This window comes from Pseudophryne corroboree, chromosome 10 (assembly GCF_028390025.1).
Source record: "Pseudophryne corroboree isolate aPseCor3 chromosome 10, aPseCor3.hap2, whole genome shotgun sequence".
NCBI lineage: Eukaryota > Metazoa > Chordata > Amphibia > Anura > Myobatrachidae > Pseudophryne > Pseudophryne corroboree.
In genome coordinates this window covers 89,790,114-89,815,100 of record NC_086453.1, presented here as the reverse complement: position 1 = coordinate 89,815,100, position 24,987 = coordinate 89,790,114, and positions in this window count along the sequence as shown.

Sequence of the window (24,987 nt, the reverse complement as noted above, 5' to 3'; positions counted from 1 at the left end):
GGCACACTGCCTCAATAAATTGTCTAGTTCCCTGTGAACTAACGGCGGATACCGGACGCACGTCTAACACCAACATAGTTGTCAAGGACTCAGTTATCCGCTTTGCAGTAGGATGACTGCTGTGATATTTCATCTTCCTCGCAAAGGACTGTTGAACAGTCAATTGCTTACTGGAAGTAGTACAAGTGGGCTTACGACTTCCCCTCTGGGATGACCATCGACTCCCAGCGGCAACAACAGCAGCGCCAGCAGCAGTAGGCGTTACACGCAAGGATGCATCGGAGGAATCCCAGGCAGGAGAGGACTCGTCAGAATTGCCAGTGACATGGCCTGCAGGACTATTGGCATTCCTGGGGAAGGAGGAAATTGACACTGAGGGAGTTGGTGGGGTGGTTTGCGTGAGCTTGGTTACAAGAGGAAGGGATTTACTGGTCAGTGGACTGCTTCCGCTGTCACCCAAAGTTTTTGAACTTGTCACTGACTTATTATGAATGCGCTGCAGGTGACGTATAAGGGAGGATGTTCCGAGGTGGTTAACGTCCTTACCCCTACTTATTACAGCTTGACAAAGGGAACACACGGCTTGACACCTGTTGTCCGCATTTCTGGTGAAATACCTCCACACCGAAGAGCTGATTTTTTTGGTATTTTCACCTGGCATGTCAACGGCCATATTCCTCCCACGGACAACAGGTGTCTCCCCGGGTGCCTGACTTAAACAAACCACCTCACCATCAGAATCCTCCTGGTCAATTTCCTCCCCAGCGCCAGCAACACCCATATCCTCCTCATCCTGGTGTACTTCAACACTGACATCTTCAATCTGACTATCAGGAACTGGACTGCGGGTGCTCCTTCCAGCACTTGCAGGGGGCGTGCAAATGGTGGAAGGCGCATGCTCTTCACGTCCAGTGTTGGGAAGGTCAGGCATCGCAACCGACACAATTGGACTCTCCTTGTGGATTTGGGATTTCAAAGAACGCACAGTTCTTTGCGGTGCTTTTGCCAGCTTGAGTCTTTTCAGTTTTCTAGCGAGAGGCTGAGTGCTTCCATCCTCATGTGAAGCTGAACCACTAGCCATGAACATAGGCCAGGGCCTCAGCCGTTCCTTGCCACTCCGTGTGGTAAATGGCATATTGGCAAGTTTACGCTTCTCCTCCGACAATTTTATTTTAGGTTTTGGAGTCCTTTTTTTACTGATATTTGGTGTTTTGGTTTTGACATGCTCTGTACTATGCCATTGGGCATCGGCCTTGGCAGACGACGTTGCTGGCATTTCATCATCTCGGCCATGACTAGTGGCAGCAGCTTCAGCACGAGGTGGAAGTGGATCTTGATCTTTCCCTAATTTTGGAACCTCAACATTTTTGTTCTCCATATTTTAATAGGCACAACTAAAAGGCACCTCAGGTAAACAATGGAGATGGATGGATTGGATACTAGTATACAATTATGGACGGGCTGCCGAGTGCCGACACAGAGGTAGCCACAGCCGTGAACTACCGCACTGTACTGTGTCTGCTGCTAATATATAGACTGGTTGATAAAGAGATAGTATACTCGTAACTAGTATGTATGTATAAAGAAAGAAAAAAAAACCACGGTTAGGTGGTATATACAATTATGGACGGGCTGCCGAGTGCCGACACAGAGGTAGCCACAGCCGTGAACTACCGCACTGTACTGTGTCTGCTGCTAATATATAGACTGGTTGATAAAGAGATAGTATACTCGTAACTAGTATGTATGTATAAAGAAAGAAAAAAAAACCACGGTTAGGTGGTATATACAATTATGGACGGGCTGCCGAGTGCCGACACAGAGGTAGCCACAGCCGTGAACTACCGCACTGTACTGTGTCTGCTGCTAATATAGACTGGTTGATAAAGAGATAGTATACTACTAATATTATATATACTGGTGGTCAGGTCACTGGTCACTAGTCACACTGGCAGTGGCACTCCTGCAGCAAAAGTGTGCACTGTTTAATTTTAATATAATATTATGTACTCCTGGCTCCTGCTATAACCTATAACTGGCACTGCAGTAGTGCTCCCCAGTCTCCCCCACAATTATAAGCTGTGTGAGCTGAGCAGTCAGACAGATATATAATATATATAGATGATGCAGCACACTGGCCTGAGCCTGAGCAGTGCACACAGATATGGTATGTGACTGACTGAGTCACTGTGTGTATCGCTTTTTTCAGGCAGAGAACGGATATATTAAATAAACTGCACTGTGTGTCTGGTGGTCACTCACTATATAATATATTATGTACTCCTGGCTCCTGCTATAACCTATAACTGGCACTGCAGTAGTGCTCCCCAGTCTCCCCCACAATTATAAGCTGTGTGAGCTGAGCAGTCAGACAGATATATATAATATTATATATAGATAATAGATGATGCAGCACACTGGCCTGAGCCTGAGCAGTGCACACAGATATGGTATGTGACTGAGTCACTGTGTGCTGTGTATCGCTTTTTTCAGGCAGAGAACGGATTATAAATAAAACTGGTGGTCACTATCAGCAAAACTCTGCACTGTACTGAGTACTCCTAATGCTCCCCAAAATTAGTAAATCAAGTGTCTCTCTAATCTATTCTAAACGGAGAGGACGCCAGCCACGTCCTCTCCCTATCAATCTCAATGCACGTGTGAAAATGGCGGCGACGCGCGGCTCCTTATATAGAATCCGAGTCTCGCGATAGAATCCGAGCCTCGCGAGAATCCGACAGCGTCATGATGACGTTCGGGCGCGCTCGGGTTAACCGAGCAAGGCGGGAAGATCCGAGTCGCTCGGACCCGTGAAAAAAAACATGAAGTTCTGGCGGGTTCGGATTCAGAGAAACCGAACCCGCTCATCTCTAGTTAATATATGGAGTGTAAGGCAAGGACTCACATGAGAGATTCTGATAAGTGTGACTTATTATAATGGTCTGTGTCCACTCTGGCTGGTGAGCTCTGTGTATGAATTATAAATATCTGATAACCAGTCTGATATAAATCCTGTGCCCAATACGCACATTACCCTTCTAACAGAGACTTGTAACTTAATAACTAAATATATATTATTAAAAAGGTTCATTTGGTGATTAAAACGGTGATAATCCATATCCCCGATATGACACATTTCTGTCACAGCGGGAAAAGAGATATTAGTCTGGAAATTGTTACGTTCCCCTCAGGACTCCTTTGAAAAGGTCAACAACAAGTCACAACAGTACAAATCCAATTACCACTGATTTATCTGGCATGGGACAACTTGGCTAATTGCTTCATAACAAAATGTGTGTCATGTCAGTAGCTGAGGCCGCCCTTGTCCCCACCCTTGTCCATCTCATTCCTCAGATCGGACTTGTCCTCAGGATTTACGAGTGTACAGTACTTATGAAAAGGCTGGAGTAGGCCTGTTTTCCCTTTGCCCAAAACATAAAAGGGTTTTTACTGCAGCTGGTATTTCTGTTGCCAGTGGGAACCCTGCCAACGGCTATTATCCTTCCGCCAGTGAAGACTCCTCCCCTCCGCCAACCTATTAAACAGTGAAAACCGCTCTGTGATAATCCCCTCAGGATGGTGACAGTGGATCAAAAGCATTCAAAAATAATTTTAGAATAATCATGTTTTAAAAGAAATTCAGTTCTGAAACATTATTTTAGATTTGTAAAATAAACTGAATATATTTTTGAACATTTTGTTTTACATTAGTGATTAGTTAGAGATATCTCTTTATTGCATGTTGGTCTGAGATTACTACCCACATGACCGTTAAGGCGCTCGTCTGGCCATGACTAAGGCGGGTTTAGGATCTACATGACACACACAAGTTGCTGGGCCATAACATGTATGGTGGCCAATCCCGGGATCGGCGGGATCTGGGGTTTTGGCCAAAAATTGGCTGTGATTCAATCCCGGGATTGGGGCTTCCAATCCCAGGGATTTCGGGATTAGGAAGCCCCTTTGTTTTTTCAATGCTGGGCAGCTTTGAGCATCCTCAGGAGGCTCAGACGCTGCCCGGCTCACCCTGCTCACCCCCCACCCCCACCCCCCCGCCCTTCTGACGTGCAGTCAGAAGTCACGCTGTGCAGGCAGCCACCCACCACTCGCCACTCGGACTTCAGCGCCTGCACCAGCCCGCACTTCAGCAGCAGGTGGACTCACCCTCCCTCCTAGGTAGATGAGTGTAAGTTATGTGGACTGGGCAAGCCGGGGCGGGGGAGCAGCCGGACATTGCAAAGGAACCAATCCCGGGTATCCCAGGAATCCCGGGATTGATCATTTTTCAATCCCGATTCCCGGGATTGAAAAATTGGCCCGGGATTGGCCACTCTAATAACATGCCCTTGCTCCAGGTGCAGTGGCACAGAGGCTTCCTGCTAAACTCCTTTCCTGGTAATTGGTGATTGCAAAAAGAGTTCTAAATATTCTGACATTACAGACCCATATTTACAATGGAATCAAGGGGTTTGCGTGGAGCGCACAGTGTGTGTAGCTTGTTTAAGGGGGCTGCTGGTATCTGAAGAGTTGTCCAGACTCTAAGGCTAGTGTTATTGTACAGGTTTTGGATACCTGCGCTCACCCTCCATTTGGAGTTTGTATGTGAGAAATGATGTATCTCTATGATCTGTAAATACGGGATCGGTATGAAATACCTCCAATCAAAATACCGACGTTCAAAATCCCGACACCAATTGACCGATGGTCAAAATCCCGACAAGGTCAAAATACCGACACGGACAAAATACCGACATTTAAAATACCGACAAGGTCAAAATACCGACATGTAAAATGCCGACAGGTCAAAATACCGACATGCATTTTTTGATGTTTTTTTGTGTGTATGTCGACATAAATCAACATGGACACCATATAAAGTGTACCGCGTCCCCTCGCATGGCTCGCTGCGCTCCCCATGCTTCGGGCACGGTGCCTCGCTGCGCTCGGCACACTATTATATTCCCCCTCCAGGTCCACTGGGATGGTAAAGTACGAACAAGTCGGTTTCAATGAAAAAAATCATGAAAAACTCATGTCGGTATTTTGACCTGTCGGCATTTTACATGTTGGTATTTTGACCTTGTCGGTATTTTAAATGTCGGTATTTTGTCCGTGTCTGTATTTTGACCTTGTCGGGATTTTGACCATCGGTCAATTGGTGTCGGGATTTTGAACGTCGGGATTTTGATTGGAGGTAAACTGACTGCATCCCGTAAATACCTTTATAAGTCACAATGCTTAGTATAACAGATGGTACAATAATTCATATATAATCGATGATATTGTGATTACACATAAATGCCCTTATTTGCAATAGTAACATGCATATTGTGTGAACATCCGATGTATAGGGAAAATAGACACAAGATGAAATAAAATATGGTATTGCCGTGTGATGAATATCCTAAAGAAAAGTCTTGTGAGCGGCCGTTGAGACCGCACAGGGCATAGTCTTGTGAGAAAAGGAGTATCAGGGCATAGAAATAAGCGGAGCGTTGCGGCAACGCAAATTCCGGTTGTCCAGTGCGGCTTCCGGTGGGACCCGGCAGCCTAGCAGCAGAGCCAGGAAGGCTTCCAGCTCTGTCTGCTGAGGAGCACCACCGGGGACGGATACAGCGGAAACAGCGCAAGCGGCCACATCATCACTCACCACAGAGTGAACAAAGAGAACTAAACATCACATCATGAGGGTAAGTTGCACCTGGCAGGCCGGGACGCCGGCCTCCCAGAACACGACCTCCACCTACGATCAATTATTGACAAAGAACCGCCTCTGGGCACACTGCTTAGACTCACACTGAGGGGAAAGGAAATCCCTGCAGATAAAGACTGACTCCTATATATCTGGAACAAAGATACTCCTTTTCTCACAAGACTTTTCTTTAGGATATTCATCACACGGCAATACCATATTTTATTTCATCTTGTGTCTATTTTCCCTATACATCGGATGTTCACACAATATGCATGTTACTATTGCAAATAAGGGCATTTATGTGTAATCACAATATCATCGATTATATATGAATTATTGTACCATCTGTTATACTAAGCATTGTGACTTATAAAGGTATTTACAGATCATAGAGATACATAATTTCTCACATACAAACTCCAAATAGAGGGTGAGCGCAGGTATCCAAAACCTGTACCATATTTACAATGATTTAACCGTTGCGTCATACAATTCTGCACATAGGGGGTCATTCCGAGTTGATCGCTCGCTAGCTACTTTTTGCAGCGCTGCGATGAGATAGTCGCCACCTATGGGGGAGTATATTTTAGCTTTGCAAGCCAGTGAATGCTTTTGCAGCCGAGCGGTACAAAAAAGTTTTGTGCAGTTTCTGAGTTGCCCACAACTTATTCAGCCGCTGCGATCACTTCAGCCTGTTCGTGTCCGGAATTGACGTCAGACACCCACCATGCAAACGCTTGGACACGCCTGCGTTTTTCCAAACACTCCCAGAAAACGGTCAGTTGCCACCCACAAACGCCTTCTTCCTGTCAATCTCCTTGCAATCAGCTGTGCGATTGCAAGGAGATAGCTTCTTCGTTAAATCTATCGCTCAGCAACGATCCGCTTTGTACCCGTATGACGCACCTGCGCATTGCGGTGCATACGCATGCACAGTTTTGCCGAATTTTGACCTGATCGCACCGCAACGAAAAAACCTAGCGTGCGATCAGGTCGGAATGACCCCCCATAAACCCATTGCAGTTAGAATTATCCTCATCCTGAAATCCCAATGCTTTGTTTTACAAGTAATAGGCAACAAAGTGCCTATTTTTTTGTTGTATGCAAACTACTTTACTATATTTTCAACATTACGTTTAATGACATTTGACAAATGCCAAATTAGTCCAGACCCTAATAGTGAGTGCTGCTCTGGAGAGAGGGATGGAGTAATTGTGTTATTGGATTTTGTATTAGCTGCTCTTTAAGGCAAGTAGCCAAGAAAAGTGAATTATAGATATTAAAAGCTTGCATTTACTAATGTAATATCACAGAATTTTAAAAGGCTCTCCGTAAACATTAGACTATTAGTGGAGTAGGTACAGCAGGCAGTGTTATGCTTTGTAATTGGCTGTTAAAGATCTTTTAAACAGATTTGGATTTATTTGAATGTGGTGTATAAAACGTCATTTACACATTTATCATTTCTTGCAAAATGGATCTGTGCCAGTTCCGCTTTCCCTGCAGAGCTAATGTCATTCAGTCTGATTGCAGTACGTTGTGAGTGTCCTTCTTGTATGATACAGTAGCTAGAGACTCTCCCTGCATCAATAAAGAACTGCCTCTAAAGCATACTGTAATGCGTTGTGTTCTAGAACAAGGTGACATTTTCTGCCTCACGTTTTCATGACTGTTGATACAAGGGGATGTAGTCAAGATCCCCGCGGGCAACATCCCGAAGGGCACAAGCGGCATCCAGACTGTCAAAATCCAGTTAAATCCCAATGGTGAGTATTAGAGACAGTAAGGGTTAATCAGTAGGAAGTGGATTGGTGTTAGGCTGCAAGAGGGAATGGTTAAGGTTAGGCACTAGGAGAAGGGATAGGTTTAGGCTGCAGGAGGGAATGGTTAAGGTTAGGCACTAGGAGAAGGGATAGGTTTAGGCTGCAGGAGGGAATGGTTAAGGTTAGGCACTAGGAGAAGGGATAGGATAAGGCTGCAGGAGGGAATGGTTAAGGTTAGGCACTAGGAGAAGGGATTGGTGTTAGGCTGCAGGAGGGAATGGTTAAGGTTAGGCACTAGGAGAAGGGATAGGTTTAGGCTGCAGGAGGGAATGGTTAAGGTTAGGCACTAGGAGAAGGGATAGGTTTAGGCTGCAGGAGGGAATGGTGAAGGTTAGGCACTAGGAGAAGGGATAGGTTTAGGCTGCAGGAGGGAATGGTTAAGGTTAGGCACTAGGAGAAGGGATAGGTTTAGGCTGCAGGAGGGAATGGTTAAGGTTAGGCACTAGGAGAAGGGATAGGGGATAGGTTTAGGCTGCAGGAGGGAATAGTTAAGGTTAGGCACTAGGAGAAGGGATAGGTTTAGGCTGCAGGAGGGAATGGTTAAAGTTAGGCACTAGGAGAAGGGATAGGTTTAGGCTGCAGGAGGGAATGGTTAAGGGTAGGCACTAGGAGAAGGGATAGGTTTAGGCTGCAGGAGGGAATGGTTAAGGTTAGGCACTAGGAGAAGGGATAGGTTTAGGCTGCAGGAGGGAATGGTTAAGGTTAGGCACTAGGAGAAAGGATAGGTTTAGGCTGCAGGAGGGAATGGTTAAGGTTAGGCACTAGGAGAAGGGATAGGTTTAGGCTGCAGGAGGGAATGGTTAAGGTTAGGCACTAGGAGAAGGGATAGGTTTAGGCTGCAGGAGGGAATGGTTAAGGTTAGGCACTAGGAGAAGGGATAGGTTTAGGCTGCAGGAGGGAATGGTTAAGGTTAGGCACTAGGAGAAGGGATAGGTTTAGGCTGCAGTAGGGAATGGTTAAGGTTATGCACTAGGAGAAGGGATAGGTTTAGGCTGCAGGAGGGAATGGTTAAGGTTAGGCACTAGGAGAAGGGATAGGTTTAGGCTGCAGGAGGGAATGGTTAAGGTTAGGCATTAGGAGAAGGGATAGGTTTAGGCTGCAGGAGGGAATGGTTAAGGTTAGGCACTAGGAGAAGGGATAGGTTTAGGCTGCAGGAGGGAATGGTTAAGGTTAGGCACTAGGAGAAGGGATAAGTTTAGGCTGCAGGAGGGAATGGTTAAGGTTAGGCACTAGGAGAAGGGATAGGTTTAGGCTGCAGGAGGGAATGGTTAAGGTTAGGCACTAGGAGAAGGGATAGGTTTAGGCTGCAGGAGGGAATGGTTAAGGTTAGGCACTAGGAGAAGGGATAGGTTTAGGCTGCAGGAGGGAATGGTTAAAGTTAGGCACTAGGAGAAAGGATAGGTTTAGGCTGCAGGAGGGAATGGTTAAGGTTAGGCACTAGGAGAAGGGATAGGTTTAGGCTGCAGGAGGGAATGGTTAAGTCTAGGCACTAGGAGAAGGGATAGGTTTAGGCTGCAGGAGGGAATGGTTAAGGTTAGGCACTAGGAGAAGGGATAGGTTTAGGCTGTAGGAGGGAATGGTTAAGGTTAGGCACTAGGAGAAGGGATAGGTTTAGGCTGCAGGAGGGAATGGTTAAGGTTAGGCACTAGGAGAAGGGATAGGTTTAGGCTGCAGGAGGGAATGGTGAAGGTTAGGCACTAGGAGAAGGGATAGGTTTAGGCTGCAGGAGGGAATGGTTAAGGTTAGGCACTAGGAGAAGGGATAGGTTTAGGCTGCAGGAGGGAATGGTTAAGGTTAGGCACTAGGAGAAGGGATAGGTTTAGGCTGCAGGAGGGAATGGTTAAGGTTAGGCACTAGGAGAAGGGATAGGTTTAGGCTGCAGGAGGGAATGGTTAAGGTTAGGCACTAGGAGAAAGGATAGGTTTAGGCTGCAGGAGGGAATGGTTAAGGTTAGGCACTAGGAGAAGGGATAGGTTTAGGCTGCAGGAGGGAATGGTTAAGGTTAGGCACTAGGAGAAGGGATAGGTTTAGGCTGCAGGAGGGAATGGTTAAGGTTAGGCACTAGGAGAAGGGATAGGTTTAGGCTGCAGGAGGGAATGGTTAAGGTTAGGCACTAGGAGAAAGGATAGGTTTAGGCTGCAGGAGGGAATGGTTAAGGTTAGGCACTAGGAGAAGGGATAGGTTTAGGCTGCAGGAGGGAATGGTTAAGGTTAGGCACTAGGAGAAGGGATAGGTTTAGGCTGCAGTAGGGAATGGTTAAGGTTATGCACTAGGAGAAGGGATAGGTTTAGGCTGCAGGAGGGAATGGTTAAGGTTAGGCACTAGGAGAAGGGATAGGTTTAGGCTGCAGGAGGGAATGGTTAAGGTTAGGCACTAGGAGAAGGGATAGGTTTAGGCTGCAGGAGGGAATGGTTAAGGTTAGGCACTAGGAGAAGGGATAGGTTTAGGCTGCAGGAGGGAATGGTTAAGGTTAGGCACTAGGAGAAGGGATAAGTTTAGGCTGCAGGAGGGAATGGTTAAGGTTAGGCACTAGGAGAAGGGATTGGTTTAGGCTGCAGGAGGGAATGGTTAAGGTTAGGCACTAGGAGAAGGGATAGGTTTAGGCTGCAGGAGGGAATGGTTAAGGTTAGGCACTAGGAGAAGGGATAGGTTTAGGCTGCAGGAGGGAATGGTTAAAGTTAGGCACTAGGAGAAAGGATAGGTTTAGGCTGCAGGAGGGAATGTTTAAGGTTAGGCACTAGGAGAAGGGATAGGTTTAGGCTGCAGGAGGGAATGGTTAAGTCTAGGCACTAGGAGAAGGGATAGGTTTAGGCTGCAGGAGGGAATGGTTAAGGTTAGGCACTAGGAGAAGGGATAGGTTTAGGCTGTAGGAGGGAATGGTTAAGGTTAGGCACTAGGAGAAGGGATAGGTTTAGGCTGCAGGAGGGAATGGTTAAGGTTAGGCACTAGGAGAAGGGATAGGTTTAGGCTGCAGGAGGGAATGGTTAAGGTTAGGCACTAGGAGAAGGGATAGGTTTAGGCTGCAGGAGGGAATGGTGAAGGTTAGGCACTAGGAGAAGGGATAGGTTTAGGCTGCAGGAGGGAATGGTTAAGGTTAGGCACTAGGAGAAGGGATAGGTTTAGGCTGCAGGAGGGAATGGTTAAGGTTAGGCACTAGGAGAAGGGATAGGGGATAGGTTTAGGCTGCAGGAGGGAATGGTTAAGGTTAGGCACTAGGAGAAGGGATAGGTTTAGGCTGCAGGAGGGAATGGTTAAAGTTAGGCACTAGGAGAAGGGATAGGTTTAGGCTGCAGGAGGGAATGGTTAAGGTTAGGCACTAGGAGAAGGGATAGGTTTAGGCTGCAGGAGGGAATGGTTAAGGTTAGGCACTAGGAGAAGGGATAGGTTTAGGCTGCAGGAGGGAATGGTTACGGTTAGGCACTAGGAGAAAGGATAGGTTTAGGCTGCAGGAGGGAATGGTTAAGGTTAGGCACTAGGAGAAGGGATAGGTTTAGGCTGCAGGAGGGAATGGTTAAGGTTAGGCACTAGGAGAAGGGATAGGTTTAGGCTGCAGGAGGGAATGGTTAAGGTTAGGCACTAGGAGAAGGGATAGGTTTAGGCTGCAGGAGGGAATGGTTAAGGTTAGGCACTAGGAGAAGGGATAGGTTTAGGCTGCAGGAGGGAATGGTTAAGGTTAGGCACTAGGAGAAGGGATATGTTTAGGCTGCAGGAGGGAATGGTTAAGGTTAGGCACTAGGAGAAGGGATAGGTTTAGGCTGCAGGAGGAAATGGTTAAGGTTAGGCACTAGGAGAAGGGATAGGTTTAGGCTGCAGGAGGGAATGGTTAAGATTAGGCACTAGGAGAAGGGTTAGGTTTAGGCTGCAGGAGGGAATGGTTAAGGTTAGGCACTAGGAGAAGGGACAGGTTTAGGCTGCAGGAGGGAATGGTTAAGGTTAGGCACTAGAAGAAGGGATAGGTTTAGGCTGCAGGAGGGAATGGTTAAGGTTAGGCACTAGGAGAAGGGATAGGTTTAGGCTGCAGGAGGGAATGGTTAAAGTTAGGCACTAGGAGAAAGGATAGGTTTAGGCTGCAGGAGGGAATGGTTAAGGTTAGGCACTAGGAGAAGGGATAGGTTTAGGCTGCAGGAGGGAATGGTTAAGGTTAGGCACTAGGAGAAGGGATAGGTTTAGGCTGCAGGAGGGAATGGTTAAGTCTAGGCACTAGGAGAAGGGATAGGTTTAGGCTGCAGGAGGGAATGGTTAAGGTTAGGCACTAGGAGAAGGGATAGATTTAGGCTGCAGGAGGGAATGGTTAAGGTTAGGCACTAGGAGAAGGGATAGGTTTAGGCTGCAGGAGGGAATGGTTAAGGTTAGGCACCAGGAGAAGGGATAGGTTTAGGCTGCAGGAGGGAATGGTGAAGGTTAGGCACTAGGAGAAGGGATAGGTTTAGGCTGCAGGAGGGAATGGTTAAGGTTAGGCACTAGGAGAAGGGATAGGTTTAGGCTGCAGGAGGGAATGGTTAAGGTTAGGCACTAGGAGAAGGGATAGGGGATAGGTTTAGGCTGCAGGAGGGAATGGTTAAGGTTAGGCACTAGGAGAAGGGATAGGTTTAGGCTGCAGGAGGGAATGGTTAAAGTTAGGCACTAGGAGAAGGGATAGGTTGAGGCTGCAGGAGGGAATGGTTAAGGTTAGGCACTAGGAGAAGGGATAGGTTTAGGCTGCAGGAGGGAATGGTTAAGGTTAGGCACTAGGAGAAGGGATAGGTTTAGGCTGCAGGAGGGAATGGTTAAGGTTAGGCACTAGGAGAAAGGATAGGTTTAGGCTGCAGGAGGGAATGGTGAAGGTTAGGCACTAGGAGAAGGGATAGGTTTAGGCTGCAGGAGGGAATGGTTAAGGTTAGGCACTAGGAGAAAGGATAAGTTTAGGCTGCAGGAGGGGATAGTTAAGGTTAGGCACCAGAAAGAGGGTTAGAGTTAGGCTGCAGGAGGGGATAGTTAAGGTTAGGCACCAGAAAGAGGGTTAGAGTTAGGCTGCAGGATGGGACGGTTAGGGTTAGGCACTAGGAGGAGGGTTAGGGTTAGGCTTCCGAAGGGAAAAATTAGGGATATGGCTGTGGAAGGGTGTGGGTCAGGGTTACAATATTCACCAAAATACGTTGGGATTTTGACAGTAGGGATGTTGCTGCTGGGATATCATACCCAACTTGATAAAAGGGTGTTGTCACACCCATGTTGTCATACCTGTTTTACAAGCAGCAATGGCCCTGATCGTACAACTACAACTCATTTCACTATTATGGGGGGGAGGGGTGCCCATAACAGGGCAAGGCTGCCCCGTATGCCAGGTCCCTCCACCCCTGCGCTAAAATGTGAACGTGTCGCTAAACAGCGAAGCACGCACATCTTTTGGGTAGCCCCCTGCCTTCACAGCAGTCACCGAGTCACCATGTTTTGGGTCACAGTGGTTGCATTTGACGTCATGCTGCCTCCGCTGCCCGCCCCACAAACTGTCCGGACACACCTCCGTTGTCCGGACAGTCTCCCCTCAATGCCGCATCAAGGCCCAGAGAATGCTGCAACGCCGCTGCATCACTGCCCCCCCACCAGCACTTAGACTAAGATCGCAGTTTAAATCCTCTCAGATATACGCAGTGGTGTGCGCAGAATAGCGATTTCCGCTCTTCAGCGATTGATGCTGAATGGGGCCCAATGTACCTAATGGGTATATTTAGTCATAATATTTTTACTAAAATAATGTGAAAAAAGGTGTTTACAAACCCTATTCACATTATTTAAGTTTCACTGAACTATGGGGGTCATTCCGACCCGTTCGCACGTAGCGGTTCTTCGCTGCGGTGCAAACGGGTCGGAAATGCACATGTGTGGCAGTCGCATTGCGCACACGCATCGTTGCCTGGCGAAGATAGTCGCCGGGCAAAGCCGCCGCCAACAACAAACGTGATCGCAGCGGCGATCGCAAGAAGATGGACAGGCGGGAGGCATGCCGGGGCGGATACTTACCGTTTCCAGCCATTTTCGTGGAGTGGTAAGAGAAACGCAGGCGTGTCCAGGAGAATGGAGGGCGGATGTCTGACATCACAGCCGGGACCTTCATCGCTGGATCCGTCGCACTGGGTAAGTAGCTGCAGGGCTGGTCTTGTTTTGAGTGAAACTTTTTTAGCATAGCAGGGCTGCACAAGTGAACGCAGCCCTGCTAAGCTAAAATACACTCCCCCATAGGCGGAGATTAGTTGATCGCACCAGCAGCAAAAAGTTGCTTGGTGCGATCAACTCGGAATGACCCCCTACATTAAAGGACTTTTGGAGCAGTTTTAGTGAAAAATTACTCCAAATCCTTTAATTCATATTTTTTTAGCAATCAGATCGCATTTCCCATTCTTGTAATGAGAGATAAGCGGTTTGGATTTTAGGAAATCCGAACCAGCCCAAACTTCCAGGATCCAAGTGAGTATATCTGAGCCGTGGTTCAGATTTTCCTGCCAGAGTTGGATTCCAAATTGAGGCAAACCGTTATCCTCCCGACGACGTATTCTTTCAGGTTTTGGATTCTATATAAGGGCCTCATGGCGGTGACTCTGCATCATTTCACTCTGTTCTCAGACACTCTGTTGTGTGCTGTGCTGTGTAATGCTGGTTCAAGTGGCTGTGCTGTGTCCAGACTCCATACCAGTGGCTGTGCTGTGTCCATACAAGTGGCTGTGCTGTGTCCAGACTCCATACCAGTGGCTGTGCTTTGTCCATACAAGTGGCTGTGCTGTATCCAGACTCCATACCAGTGGCTGTGCTGTGTCCATACCAGTGGCTGTGCTGTGTCCATACAAGTGGCTGTGCTGTGTCCAGACTCCATACAAGTGGATGTGCTGTGTACATAGAAGCGGCTGTGCTGTGTCCATCTAAAGTGGCTATGCTGTGCCCATTAAGTGGCTGTGCTGTGTCTAGTCCCCAGTCTAATTCTGTTAGACTGGACTAACTGTTCTGTTAGTGCTGGACTAACTCCGTAGGCCTTACCCCACCCTCTGTGTTCACATATAAGCACTACAGTGCGTTTTGTCAGTTGCAAAACAAAAAAAAGTTAAAAAAGTTAAAAGTGTAAAAAAAATCCCTGTGTGCGCTGTTCCCCAGTGCATTTGTTTACATACACATAAAAGCAGTCTGACTCCTCACAGTGGGAACTGAACTACGAGTAAAAAATGTTTACTGTTCTTTTGTTTGTACTGTTCTGGCGCACTGTACCGCTGTGCATTTCTTATTCATGTACATATAAAAGCCCTTTGAGTTGCCACAGTGGGAGTTGAGCTGCGAAGTGAAAAATAAATATATTGTACTATTGTTTGTACTGTTCTGGTGCACTGTACCCCTGTGCATTTATTATTCACGTACTTAATAAAGACCTTTGAATTGCCGCAGTGTGAGTTGAACTGCAAAGGTCTGGGAGGAGATCCCTCAGGAGACCATCCGCCACCTCATCAGGAGCATGCCCAGGCGTTGTAGGGAGGTCATACAGGCACGTGGAGGCCACACACACTACTGAGCCTCATTTTGACTTGTTTTAAGGACATTACATCAAAGTTGGATCAGCCTGTAGTGTGTTTTTCCACTTTAATTTTGAGTGTGACTCCAAATCCAGACCTCCATGGGTTAATAAATTTGATTTCCATTGATAATTTTTGTGTGATTTTGTTGTCAGCACATTCAACTATGTAAAGAACAAAGTATTTAATAAGAATATTTCATTCATTCAGATCTAGGATGTGTTATTTTAGTGTTCCCTTTATTTTTTTGAGCAGTGTATATACAGTCAGGGCTTAAAGTGGTCCAGGAGAGGTGGTGGAACTTACCCCTGCCACCCCCCCTCCCCCATCCCCATCCCGCCTCCCATTAGGCAGAGCCAGGGCCAGTGCTTGAGTATTCGGTGTCCCCCTGCAAACTATAAATTTGTGCATTACCTCCCATACTTGATAAAGAGACAATGGTCTCATAAGGAAGGGGTGCGATCACACATTAGTACCCCCAAATCAAATTACACCACACAGTAGTACAATTTTATTCCCATTACACCGCATGTAGTGCCCCTGATTCATATTACACCATATAGTAGTGTCCCGTATTCACGTTATGACACACAGCAGTGCCCCTTATTCACATTACATCAGTCAGTAGTGCCCTTTATTCTCATTATGCTACACAGTGGTACCGCTTATACATGCTACGGAATTACTGTGCAAGACCATAGAGGAGGTGGAACCAGTACCACCCACAATTGCAAGTGGCGGAATTCAGTTCCACCTCGTTCCCCCCACACACACTTTAACCCCTGTATGTATATATATATATATATATATATATATATATAACAAACCCAGACTTGCCCTTATCTTGCGCTATTCAAACAGCAGCACCTCCAAAACGATCCTTCTTTTAGTGAGGATCCAAACCACGTATCACCACCAAATTCAGAGGGCGCTTAATTGCTTTCTAATAGACCAGCAATCAATACAGATAGTCAATGGGGTATATGCAATTGCGGTCGAATTCATGAAAATGTCGAAAAACGGGGCATTTTAGACAAAAAAAAACATGTCGACTTGGATTCGTCAATGCAATACAGTACTTTTCGTCAAAATACCTACCGTTTCAGATTCGACTTTTTGCAAATCGCCTTTTTCAAAATTCGACATTTCTGCAATGGTCAAAATGCGGCTTTTCGACAAAAGTATATTCAATTGAAGAATGTCGATTCGACAACAGTGCTTTTCGACAGCAATTTCGTCATTTTCAGTCCGCCTCACTTTGCTGGCGGGATCTAATAAAAAAATTTTTTAAAAATGTATATTTTTTTTGCTTTTTGGATTGCTAATAGCATATCTATTTATATTTGAAGGGATTATCTACTTGGTTTGTCTTTTTTTGACTCACAAGTATTATTTAATTGATTTTTTAAAAGAATATTTTTTTCTTCACTCTGCTGAGGGAAATGTACCCATGATTTCACAGTTTTACCCAGGATACACTTCTGCAAATCCACTCCAGTATTGAACCAGTTTACCCCACTCTACCATGGACGTCCTACTTGTGATGTGGACCTGAACCACCGCCATGTTAGTCACTCTTTCAGGTGAGATTTATTGGCCAAAAATCCATCTTGTCTGAGTAACCTGTGTATATGCGCAGTGTTGCTGGGACCTTTTGTTGTTTCCCAGGGTGGAGGAAACGCTCTCAAAAGCTCCTCATTCTCTTCCACAGGTTTTGCGGAGTATCCTTCCCAAGGTGCAGGAACCAGCGTGGATGAAGTGACAGGACAGTTCCCCTGCTGTACCTTGTGTTTGGATTAGAGATGAGCGGGTTCGGTTTCTCTGAATCCGAACCCGCCAGAACTTCATGTTTTTTTTCACGAGTCCGAGCGACTCGGATCTTCCCGCCTTGCTCGGTTAACCCGAGCGCGCCCGAACGTCATCATGACGCTGTCGGATTCTCGCGAGGCTCGGATTCTATCGCGAGACTCGGATTCTATATAAGGAGCCGCGCGTCGCCGCCATTTTCACACGTGCATTGAGATTGATAGGGAGAGGACGTGGCTGGCGTCCTCTCCGTTTAGACACTTGATTTACTAATTTTGGGGAGCATTAGGAGTACTCAGTAGTGTACAGTGCAGAGTTTTGCTGATAGTGACCAGTGACCACCACTTTTATTTATAATCCGTTCTCTGCCTGAAAAAAGCGATACACAGCACACAGTGACTCAGTCACATACATACCATATCTGTGTGCACTGCTCAGGCTCAGGCCAGTGTGCTGCATCATCTATATATATTATATATCTGTCTGACTGCTCAGCTCACACAGCTTATAATTGTGGGGGAGACTGGGGAGCACTACTGCAGTGCCAGTTATAGGTTATAGCAGGAGCCAGGAGTACATAATATTATATTAAAATTAAACAGTGCACACTTTTGCTGCAGGAGTGCCACTGCCAGTGTGACTAGTGACCAGTGACCTGACCACCAGTATATAATATTAGTAGTATACTATCTCTTTATCAACCAGTCTATATTAGCAGCAGACACAGTACAGTGCGGTAGTTTACGGCTGTGGCTACCTCTGTGTCGGCACTCGGCAGCCCGTCCATAATTGTATATACCAGTGACCTAACCGTGGTTTTTTTTTCTTTCTTTATACATACATACTAGTTACGAGTATACTATCTCTTTATCAACCAGTCTATATATTAGCAGCAGACACAGTACAGTGCGGTAGTTCACGGCTGTGGCTACCTCTGTGTCGGCACTCCGCAGCCCGTCCATAATTGTATATACCAGTGACCTAACCGTGGTTTTTTTTTCTTTCTTTATACATACATACTAGTTACGAGTATACTATCTCTTTATCAACCAGTCTATATATTAGCAGCAGACACAGTACAGTGCGGTAGTTCACGGCTGTGGCTACCTCTGTGTCGGCACTCGGCAGCCCGTCCATAATTGTATATACCAGTGACCTAACCGTGGTTTTTTTTTCTTTCTTTATACATACATACTAGTTACGAGTATACTATCTCTTTATCAACCAGTCTATATATTAGCAGCAGACACAGTACAGTGCGGTAGTTCACGGCTGTGGCTACCTCTGTGTCGGCACTCGGCAGCCCGTCCATAATTGTATATACCACCTAACCGTGGGTTTTTTTTTCTTTCTTTATACATACATACTAGTTACGAGTATACTATCTCTTTATCAACCAGTCTATATATTAGCAGCAGACACAGTACAGTGCGGTAGTTCACGGCTGTGGCTACCTCTGTGTCGGCACTCCGCAGCCCGTCCATAATTGTATATACCAGTGACCTAACCGTGGTTTTTTTTTCTTTCTTTATACATACATACTAGTTACGAGTATACTATCTCTTTATCAACCAGTCTATATATTAGCAGCAGACACAGTACAGTGCGGTAGTTCACGGCTGTGGCTACCTCTGTGTCGGCACTCGGCAGCCCGTCCATAATTGTATATACCAGTGACCTAACCGTGGTTTTTTTTTCTTTCTTTATACATACATACTAGTTACGAGTATACTATCTCTTTATCAACCAGTCTATATATTAGCAGCAGACACAGTACAGTGCGGTAGTTCACGGCTGTGGCTACCTCTGTGTCGGCACTCCGCAGCCCGTCCATAATTGTATATACCAGTGACCTAACCGTGGTTTTTTTTTCTTTCTTTATACATACATACTAGTTACGAGTATACTATCTCTTTATCAACCAGTCTATATATTAGCAGCAGACACAGTACAGTGCGGTAGTTCACGGCTGTGGCTACCTCTGTGTCGGCACTCGGCAGCCCGTCCATAATTGTATATACCAGTGACCTAACCGTGGTTTTTTTTTCTTTCTTTATACATACATACTAGTTACGAGTATACTATCTCTTTATCAACCAGTCTATATATTAGCAGCAGACACAGTACAGTGCGGTAGTTCACGGCTGTGGCTACCTCTGTGTCGGCACTCGGCAGCCCGTCCATAATTGTATATACCAGTGACCTAACCGTGGTTTTTTTTTCTTTCTTTATACATACATACTAGTTACGAGTATACTATCTCTTTATCAACCAGTCTATATATTAGCAGCAGACACAGTACAGTGCGGTAGTTCACGGCTGTGGCTACCTCTGTGTCGGCACTCGGCAGCCCGTCCATAATTGTATATACCACCTAACCGTGGTTTTTTTTTCTTTCTTTATACATACATACTAGTTACGAGTATACTATCTCTTTTTCTTTGCGTCATATGCTGTTTGGGGAGGGTTTTTTGGAAGGGACATCCTACGTGACACTGCAGTGCCACTCCTAAATGGGCCCGGTGTTTGTGTCGGCCACTACGGTCGCTAATCTTACTCACACAGCTACCTCATTGCGCCTCTTTTTTTCTTTGCGTCATGTGCTGTTTGGGGAGGGTTTTTTGGAAGGGACATCCTACGTGACACTGCAGTGCCACTCCTAGATGGGCCTGGTGTTTGTGTCGGCCACTAGGGTCGCTAATCTTACTCACACAGCTACCTCATTGCGCCTCTTTTTTTCTTTGCGTCATGTGCTGTTTGGGGAGGGTTTTTTGGAAGGGACATCCTGCGTGACACTGCAGTGCCACTCCTAGATGGGCCCGGTGTTTGTGTCGGCCACTAGGGTCGCTTATCTTACTCACACAGCGACCTCGGTGCAAATTTTAGGACTAAAAATAATATTGTGAGGTGTGAGGTATTCAGAATAGACTGAAAATGAGTGTAAATTATGGTTTTTGAGGTTAATAATACTTTGGGATCAAAATGACCCCCAAATTCTATGATTTAAGCTGTTTTTTAGTGTTTTTGGAAAAAAACACCCGAATCCAAAACACACCCGAATCCGACAAAAATAATTCGGTGAGGTTTTGCCAAAACGCGTTCGAACCCAAAACACGGCCGCGGAACCGAACCCAAAACCAAAACACAAAACCCGAAAAATTTCAGGCGCTCATCTCTAGTTTGGATGACACAAATACCTGGAACCTCATACTATTCTCTTCCACAGGTCTTGCGGAGTATCCAGTACCAGATTAAGGACCACATGGGCCTGGAGCTGAAATTTCTGAAGGGCCTTCTGTGTACCGTAGCAGAGGGTTGACCAGCAACAGTGGGGTTGTGACTAGGGGTAGAGCCCCTTATACACAATACGCCATGTAGAGCCCCTTTTATTCACGTTATGCCAGGTAGAACCCATTTCTTTTATTCACGTTATGCTAGGTGGAGCCCCTTTTATACACGTGTCGCCAGGTAGAGCCTGTTATACAAACTGCACCAGGTAGCGCCTTATACACATAGCAACAGGTAGCCCATTATACAAATTGCGCTAGCTAGCCGTCACTCACCATTCGGCGCCTGTGGTCCCCCGGCTCTATGTTCTTGTCATACTCCCGCGGTGGGGTGCAGGCAGCGTGAAGTGGCCAGGATGGCGTGCGGCCGGCCGGAGCAGGAAGCGGTGAGGGGCACTGTGGTGCAGGCAGCAGACGGGTGCTGATGGCACTGGCAGGGGCCTCAGGCCACAGTGACCCGGGTGCCCGTCCTGCTAGCCCGCACCTAAAACCGCCACTGGCAGGATCCCCTGAGCTGGACGAGCAGCGACCCTCCCAACACTCCAACGCTGCCCCTCCCAGTGCACATAGTGCAGCCGAATGCACATGGACTGAGCGTGCATAGACGTGCAGATCACGTCTATAGACGTCAATGTGAGCAACCCAGAGTCGCTGCATGCAACCAACCCCACCAACATGCCCATATCACCACACACTCCCTACACACGCCCAATCTGTTTACCCAGTCCCTACACACACACACACACACACAGACACACACACACACACAAAGCCTGTTCCCCAGTCCCTACACACACACACAAAGCCTGTACCCCAGTCCCTACACACACACACACACACACACACACACACACGAAGCCTGTTCCCCAGTCCCTACACACACACACAAAGCCTGTTCCCCAGTCCCTACACACACACACACACACACACACACACACACACACACACACACACACACACACACACACACACCCTGTTCCCCAGTTCCTACATACACACACAAAGCCTGTTCCCTAGTACACCCCCCCCCCTGTTCCCCAGTCCCTACACATACAAATACATACACACAAAAAGCCTGTTTCTCCCAGCTCTCCCCCCCTACCACACAGCATTTCCCCTCCAGTGTCACCATACACACACACTGAGCCACCCTGTTCACCCCATTCCCTACACACACCTCCTGCCTGGAAGGGCCAACACATATACCCTGTTCCCCACAGCCCTCTCACTTTCCCCCGTTTTCCCCAGTCACTGAGCTATGCCGACAGAGCAGGAGCAGACAGACCAACCAGGAAAAGTTGGGGGCGTGGCCTAATCACTGACCCGTGACCACGCCCTCTTGGGGGGTGGAGGGGGGGAAACCCTACCATTTAGCAAGCACCACTAGCCGGGACGGCAGAGGGGTCACAGGACTGTCACCTTGCGACCTGGCAGGCAAGTACAGCGCTGGCTGCTGCTGTTGTACCCAGTGGAGGGGAGGCGCGGCGCCTGTGTGAGATCATGGCGCAGGGGAGAAGCAGAGAAATCTTTCGGCGCAGGGAGGACTTCTGAGGCTGTCTAGTGCTGCTGATGTGCTGTAATAGGAAAAACATTTTTTCCTGTTACCAACAGCAGGGGATCCTGTGGGCCTATTTTGATGGGGGGGCCTGGAGCTGCAGCTCCATCCGCCCCATTGTTAATCCGGCCCTGGGAGTATCCCTCCCAAGTTGCGTGGATGTGAAGGGACACGACTGTTCCCCTGATGTACCAGGCGACCTACTTGTGATGTGGACCTGGACCTCCGCCATGTAGCAGACTACCCCCCTCAGGTGAGATGTATTGCCCAAAACCCCCTCCTGTCCAAGTCACCCCGGCGTGTCCCAAGTGCAGCCCTCCGGCATTTGCAAAACTGCACATCCAATCATGCCCTGACAGCAATGCTTACGCTGCGTCAGGGCATGCTTGGATGTGTAGTTTCTCAAGTGCCGGAGGGTTGCATTTGGGGCCGCTGTAACCTGCTTGTGTCAAAGTGTTGCTTGTACCTTTTCCATAGAAGGGTGACACTATTACCAATACCTGGATCCTCATACTATTCTCTTCCACAGGTCTTGCGGAGTATCCTTCCCAAGTTGCGTGGATGTGAAGGGACACGACTGTTCCCCTGATGTACCATGGGCGACCTAACACAATACCACTGCATCTCATATATTACATTTTATTTACTAATAATTTAGAGAAAAACACAAAACTTCTCATTTTAAAAATGTATTAAAGAAATATAAATAATTGTATTTTATTTTGGAATAAAAAATAAAATTTAATAAAATAAAAAAAGTAGTGTTTGTTCTTCTTTACATTCTTTTCTTGTGTAGATATCTGTGAAAAAAGAACCATTAAAGTAAAGACACTAATGATGTCATGTTCATTCATTTCCAAAGAACATTTGTGGAACCACACAGCCCAGCATGACCCATTGCTGGGCTGTGTGGTTCCACAAGGGCAGGTGGTCCAAAGTGGAATAGTGGTGTCAGTGGTCAGCACTTTGACACGCCTGCCCTTGTGGAACCACACAGCCCAGCATGACCCATTGCTGGGCTGTGTGGTTCCACAAGGGCAGGCGGTCCAAAGTGGAATAGTGGTGACAGTGGTCAGCACTTTGACACGCCTGCCCTTGTGGAACCACACAGCCCAGCATGACCCATTGCTGGGCTGTGTGGTTCCACAAGGGCAGGCGGTCCAAAGTGGAATAGTGGTGTCAGTGGTCAGCACTTTGACACGCCTGCCCTTGTGGAACCACACAGCCCAGCATGACCCATTGCTGGGCTGTGTGGTTCCACAAGGGCAGGCGGTCCAAAGTGGAATAGTGGTGTCAGTGGTCAGCACTTTGACACGCCTGCCCTTGTGGAACCACACAGCCCAGCATGACCCATTGCTGGGCTGTGTGGTTCCACAAGGGCAGGTGGTCCAAAGTGGAATAGTGGTGTCAGTGGTCAGCACTTTGACACGCCTGCCCTTGTGGAACCACACAGCCCAGCATGACTCATTGCTGGGCTGTGTGGTTCCACAAGGGCAGGCGGTCCAAAGTGGAATAGTGGTGTCAGTGGTCAGCACTTTGACACGCCTGCCCTTGTGGAACCACACAGCCCAGCATGACCCATTGCTGGGCTGTGTGTTTCCACAAGGGCAGGCGGTCCAAAGTGGAATAGTGGTGTCAGTGGTCAGCACTTTGACACGCCTGCCCTTGTGGAACCAAACAACCCAGCATGACCCATTGCTGGGCTGTGTGGTTCCACAAGGGCAGGCGGTCCAAAGTGGAATAGTGGTGTCAGTGGTCAGCACTTTGGCACGCCTGCCATTGTGGAACCACACAGCCCAGCATGACCCATTGCTGGGCTGTGTGGTTCCACAAAGGCAGGCGGTCCAAAGTTTCTTGAATATATACATTGAAACATGGCTTTACTCACCTTGGTACACACAACACGAACTACGCCGTCCACTTCAATTTTCCACCCAATCCTATGAATAAGCCAAAAATAAACACTAGTGAATAGTAAATTCACACAACAGTGAAAGCCTATTGTACACCAATACAAAAAGGAGTTTTTTTGTAAAAAAAAAAAAAAAGTGGTATCAGAATAGCTCTTTGGCCCATCATACATGTAGCCACAAGGAGCTTTCATCCGTTACCACACGTGCCCGCATACATGCCCGCGCATGTATGCCTAGACATAAAGCTCCTTGGTAGTACCCGGTCACGGGTGGGGGAGCCCAACACAAATATAAAACAATAGTAAGAAAAAAAAAAACTAATGGGAGGGGGAGAAAGGGATAGATGAAAAACATAAGAGTAAATAAAACAATACGACCGGGCTTATGGTGGTTGTCCCTCCGGATCCTCTTCTTCCTCCTGATGGGGCGTCGATGCCCCGGGCGGCTGGGGAGTGTGTTGACTTGGCCTCGGTGCCCGTGCGGGTGTAGATGTTGCGGCCGGTGTTGGTGGTGGAATCATCTGGTGGGTGGGGTACATCCCTGTATATCCTTGGTACAGCTGTGACCGTCTATACCTGGATGGTGGTGGAGGAAGGGAAGGAGGCGTCCATGTGGCTTGTGATGGCGGAAGTGGTGGATCACCAGCGTGTTGATGAGCTGGCTCTGGGAGCTTATCGTACATCATCTGCAGTGTGGTTGCGATGATCTGGTGGCTGGCTGCCGAATATCGTTGGCTCTCCGACATGTTGTCAACGCTGTGTGCCAGGCATGATGTGTTCTCCACCAGCCGGTTGATGGATGTGGCCAGAATGTGAAGGATGTCCATAGTCTCCCTGTGATCTTCTCGTCTGGTCTTTTGCATTTCGGCCGTGCTGTCGCCATGAGCCTTTTGCATTTCAACCAGACCGTTTGCCATCTGCTCCATTATCTTCTCAATGGCGTCCAGTCTGGTTCCAACGACATTCGTGTAAGTATCCTGGCGGGAAGTAATCTCGGATGCCATGGTGTGTACCCTCTGAACATTTGAGGGATCCTGCCCTTCCTGTACGTCTGCCACCAATTGCATTTGTGCAGCTGAAAAGAAAATTAGAGATTAGTATACACATTCATACATTTGTTTGAAGGCTCACAATTCGATATTTACTCACACAGGGATGTAGAAACAGCAGGCTGCTGCACTTCCACCTCGTCGTCCTCTGACGAATCCTGTAGGAGATCCGGCCTGTAGAAGGAACCAATCCCCGACGCAACTCCACTGCTGGTCCGTGGCACCTCTGTTTGCAATAGAAAAAAAAATTAAAGTTAATAAACTATACAAAAATGGTGCACCCCCTCTCATCCCCCCCAAAAAAAGTAAATACAAACCTTCTCCATCC